This window comes from Hakea prostrata, chromosome 2 (genome assembly GCF_041222555.1).
Source record: "Hakea prostrata isolate BN-2017 chromosome 2, UWA_Hpros_2, whole genome shotgun sequence".
NCBI classification, from domain to species: Eukaryota; Viridiplantae; Streptophyta; class Magnoliopsida; order Proteales; family Proteaceae; genus Hakea; species Hakea prostrata.
The window spans coordinates 11,720,041-11,726,040 of NC_142601.1; positions in this window are offsets into that span (position 1 = coordinate 11,720,041).

Below are 6,000 nucleotides of genomic sequence, written 5' to 3' on the forward strand. Positions count from 1 at the left end.
TGAGTTCACAAGTGGTGACGGCCATGCCACGATATTCAGCCTCAGCAGATGAGCGGGACACAGTTGTTTGTTTTTTAGATTTCCAAGATAAAGGGCTGGAACCAAGAAACACACAATATCCAGTGGTAGATCGTCGAGTCATAGGGCAACTTGCCCAATCTGAATCACAATAAGCACGGAGTGATAACTCACTATCAGCAGATAAAAGAATCCCTTGTCTTGGAGTGCCATGAAGGTAACGTAATAAACGATTAGCAGCATCCATATGAGGTTTACAAGGCTCATGCATGAATTGACTAAGAACATTCACAGTGTGAACAATATCTGGACGAGTAATTGTGAGATAAATAAGTTAGCCCAATAACCGACGGTATGGTGTTGGATCAGCTAAGGGCTCACCATCAGAAGTAGTTAACTTGAGGTGTTGTTCCATTGGAAATTGAGTCGGATTAGCACCTGTGAAACCAACATCAATTAAGATGTCCAATGTGTATTTTCGTTGGTTAATGCAAAGGTACAAGAGACCAAGTCATGTTAAGATCAAGAGCTGCAATTTCACTATCCATTGCCTCCTTCCAATCAGGTGAAACAATAGCCTTGGCAAAGCTTGTAGGTTCAATTATAGCATTGAGGGCCTTGAAATACCTGAAATGGGGTGAGGATAATCTATGATAGGACAAAAAACAATTAGCAAGAGTGAGAGTACCTGTGCAGGAAGGAGAAGTTTGGGCCTTCATGGCATAACAATGATAATCTTTAAGATGGGGTGGTGGTCGATGAACCCGAGATGGACGGGAGATGGTGGTGGATGGAAAGGTGGGTGAAGAAGGTTCATCCAACAGTTGGGGAGAGGGTGTGGTAGATAAGGGTAGATCCGACAAGATGGGTAAACTATCAACATCTGAAGCAGCAATGGGTAAAATAGGCAATAATGAAGATGACAATTTTGAAAAAGGAAATTAATCTTCAACAAATATGACATCACGACTAATGAAAACCTTATGTGTTTGTAAATCATAAATCGTATACCCTTTTTGTGTATATGGATACCCAATAAAAACACCTGGAGATGCTCGGGGATCAAATTTATGACGAATGGATGAATGATTATGACTATAACAAAGGCATCCAAAAGTTCGAAGATGGGAATATGAAGGAATCTTGTCAAATAAAACTTGAAGTGGTGACTTACCATGTAGCAGCGGGGTGGGTACATGATTAATTAGGTAAGCGGCTGTCAAAACACAATGACCCCAAAACTTATGAGGTAGACTGGCTTGAAAAGATAGAGCACAAGCCACATTAAGAAGGTGGCGGTGTTTACGTTCAACAACCCCATTTTGTTGGGGGTGTATTAACACAACTATGTTGGTGAACAATACCATGGGTTGAAAAAAAATTATTTGAATGAGAATTAAAAAACTCACGACCATTATCAGTTCGGAGTTGTTTAATTTTATATCCAAATTGGGTTTGGATCATAGCAAAAGTTTCCCTTAAACGGGACCAAGCATCAGATTTATGATTTAACAAAAACACCCAGGTGCATCGTGAAAAATTGTCCACAATAGTTAAAAAATATTTTGCACCACAAATTGAGGGAACGAAGTAAGGTCCCCATATGTCACAATGTATCAATTCAAAACAAGAAGTGGTAGAAATTGTACTAGATGGAAAAGGAAGTCGAGTTTGTTTAGCCAAAGGACAAATAGAGCAAACACAATTTTTATGAAAAGAAATAGTCGGATCCAAACGTGCAAGATAACTGGAAATTTTTAAAGATGGATGGCCCAAACGAGAATGCCAAAGATCATTTGTGGGAAAAACAACAGCAGTAACAAGATGATCCAACTCCAAATAATAAAGTCCATTGTACACCTTACCCAGCCCAATCCTCTCCTTTGTGCGTAGGTCCTGTATCACACAATGATCAGGGTAAAAAGTTAGGAAACAATGAAGTTGTTGGGTAAGCTGGGTAACAGATAATAAATTAAAACCAAATGAAGGAACATGTAAGATGTTTGTGAGAGGTAAAGTAGGTATGGGGCTGCAATTCCCAATATGTGTAACGGGAGCAAAACCACCATTGGGAAGACGAATGGATTGGGTGGGGGAACAAGACTATCCGAATGAAATAAAGATAAATCTGAAACCATATGAAGATTGGCACCAGAATCAATAACCCGTAGAGAAGATACTTTACTTACAGCATTTGCCAAGGGTATAATGTTACCAGATTCCAATAAAGATAGGAGTTTATGGTACCGATCTGTGGTGAAAGATGGTGCAACAACAGAAGGGACCACACTTGCAGCAAGAGAGTGAACCGTTGGAGATGGCGGTGCGGTGGACTTCGTAGCACGTTTGGGAGGATACCCATGTTTTTTAAAACAATGGGATTCCGAATGACCATCTAAGCCACAAAAGTCACAATGATAGTGTTTCTTGGTACCATTTTTTGAACTATATCGAGGAGATGTGGCAGCCAAGGCAGAGTGCGTGAGAGCGGGAGCAATGGCCTCATGAATTGTGCGATTATGCTCCTCTTGAAGTAAAAGAGAATAAGCACGATTCACCGTCGGCAAAGGGTCCATCAAAAGTAATTGGCTACGAAGTGAGCCGTAGGAATCATTAAGTCCCATAAAAAATTCAAGAAGATGATCTCTATGAATAAGATCAGAATGCTTCTTTAGAAGACCACATGTGCAAGGTGGTAGATCATTATACGAAGAAAGCTCATCCCAGAGCCCTTTGAGAACCGTATAATAAAAAGCCAATGAAGACGTGCCTTGTTGATGGGTGGAAATGGCACGACGAATTTAAAAAATGCGAGGTGCATTTTGTTGAGAATAACGAGCCTCAAGGTCGTCCCAAACCTCATGAGCAGTAGAGGCATAAATGACACTATGAGCAATATCAGGAACAAGAGCATTGACAAGCCATGAAAGAACCATACTGTTACAGCGGATCCATTGAGGAAGCAAAACTGAATCAGAAATAGGTTTTGAAAGAGAGCCATCAATAAAGTGAAGTTTGTTTTTTGCTTCAAGAGCCATATGCATAGCACGTCGCCAAGTCGGATAGTTATCACCCTTCAATGGTTGGGTGACCAAAATGGCACCCGGATTGTCCGAGTGATGAAGGAAAAATGGAGAAGAGGAATCCAAATCAACAGACTTAGTATTGGTAGCCATTGAAGAGGAGGTAGAAGAAGAGGAAGAAGAAGACGTGGTGAATAACGATGTAGAATCGTGTTTAGGCTGATACCATATTAAGAACACAACTTCAATAGTAGAAAATGGTTGAATAATTTCATATGAGAAAACCTCAAATATATAGACAGCATACATCCCATGCTGGTAGGTAATTATGAACAATAAAGGAAAGATATAAAGATGGAAATACAATACAAGGAAATGTTTGTATGGAAATATAATACATGGAAATGTTTGTATGGAAATACAATGTATGGAAAGAATTCGAATTGAAGGAATGATGAATGGAAGGAATTCAAATGGAAAGAATTCAAATGAGAAGAGCAAATAATATGGAAATAATTCAAATGAGATGAGGGAATAATATGGAAAGAATTCAAATGAGAAACAATTAGGGAAAGGATGAAAAATCATCCTTAGCACGCCTAATATTAGGTCCTTAGTTTTCTGGTCCTCTTGACTTTTAATGGGAGTTTGGGTTTATCATTATGGATTCTTTTATACCAATCTTACAGCAGGACCAAGGTTCTTGGGAATATTTTATAGGCCCTGGTAACACCAGTTTGTTTTGCATATGGCTGTTTCTTTATTCCTCGTGTCATCCTATTCACCTGAATATTAGCAATTTCTTCGTATTATATTAACCTCCCTGTTAGAATCTATTCCTTTGTATTTTTAAAATTCAGAAAGTTGCAGGAAACTACCAAAAATATTAAGTTCCATACAGTAGTCTGATAAAGGATTTTGATTCCCTTCATATGGATCCGAACTGTAGTTTGATTTTGTTGTCTCTATTTATTTGGTTTACATTTGCAGGTGTTTTTGTTGGACTAGAGAGATAATTTTGTTTTCCTATTTGCAGGCATTCTACTTGATTACATTATACATTTCGTTGTTACTCTTAAGGGTGATGCTAGTTGCTACATTGTCATCATTACTGTGTTTTTCTTTGTTAATTTTCCTTCTTTTCTTCAGTATTACTTGCAACCCTTGGATGATGTAACCACTATGTTGACTGTTGAGTACCTCAGAATGCATTTCCGGTTTAATAAATTATGCTTATTGATGCCATGGTCATGAAACTGCATCATTATTCATCAACCAGGGGCTTAAAAACTTGCTGACAATTGTCGATGGATCATTTTTTAAGCTTAATCTAATATACTAAGATGATATATAGTTTTAAGTGGTCAAAGTTGCTAGGAAACCGTCGATGGATGCATCTGCACCGAGTATCTTACATTCTGGAGGACGTGAACATACTTATCATGGATGTGTTCAAATAAAGGAACACATTTTTTACCCATTGGATGAAATTTTTTGAAGGAACCACTAGAGGTGACCATCTAGACGGCAATTGCACTTCGTAGGAACTTGCTTCTTTAGGTTTACACAGGTGAAGGTGATATCTGACGCATTTGAGGCTGGAAAATGTTAAGGATGCTCAGAAGGAAGAACCATACTCAAGATTACACTGACATGCTACATTCCTTAATAATACAAGGTGTATCAGAAGTATTAGCATATTTATAGGAAGACCATTCCCTAGCGCATCCTATCCATTTACGATTTAGGTCGACATTGTTGCATCCATAAACATTAAGGTAGTAACTAGAAGTGAATACATGATCTTGTATGGGTAGTCCCCCCATACCTAGCATTCATTTTTAATGAGTTTCAAAACAAATTAAGATTCAGAATGGTTTAAATTTTTTTTTTTTGGTCGAAGAATGGTTTAAATATTAAGATAGTCTTAACAACTCTTGACTCTTTTATTGGCTTGTGAAATTTCATCCTCTCTTGTTCTTCTTCTCTTCCAACCTCCTCCTCCTTGTTCCTTCGGTTGAAATGGACATGTCATTTATTTGTATGATAGATTATAGATGCTTTGTTATATTTGAAAAAAAGCTAGAATTTTTCCATGTTTTTTGATTAACTTAATTAAGTTGATATTGCTAGAATTAACTTAATTTTTTTATGTTCTTTTGTGAATCTTTAGCTCAATTGGTAGAGCACTTGAAACATGAGCATGTTACAAGAGATGGTGGTTCAAATCCACCAATGTTCTTTTGATTCAATGATGAACTAGGGTTTTAAAAAAAAAGTGATAAATTAGGATCTAACCACACTGATTTTATGTGAGCACATGTGTATGAATTGAACCAGCATATTTACCTATTTTTAATTATTTTATATTTATCTTTTTAAATATTTTATTAAAAAAATGTGCCCATTTTGGCATAGAAGTCGTACATACCATACAAGATTCTGTGCCAAGTTGGGCCAGAGAAACGTGCTTATCTGTGTCCAACCATACAAGATTACGGCAACGATTCTGTGCCAAATTTGCCCACTTCAGCACAGAAGCATAAAAAGTGAATTCTGTGCTGAAGTGTGAATTTTGGCACATAATGGTTACTATAAAACCCCTTAGAAACGGAGCGCTCTGTAGGAGCACTTTGACTAGTTAGGAAAAGACACGAATCTGAAGTAAAATTGCTTTCCCTTTCTACGCGGTTGGAAGCGGCACTGGCTACGCGTTCGATTACTTGAGAATGAAGAAGCAAAATGAAGAACTAAGGAACCCTTATCGGAGTTCTCTCGCTTTCTCTCGTTCGCAGAATGAAGAAGAGTTCCATTTGTCCCTCCATTTTGCATTTTTAATTCAGTCTAGCAAATCGGTTTGGTTTGAAATCTAGTTGAGCCGAACCGGTCTACCAGTTGCTTCACTTAAAAAAACCAAAACTAAGCTCACATGGATTTAATCAACTGTTATTATGCAATT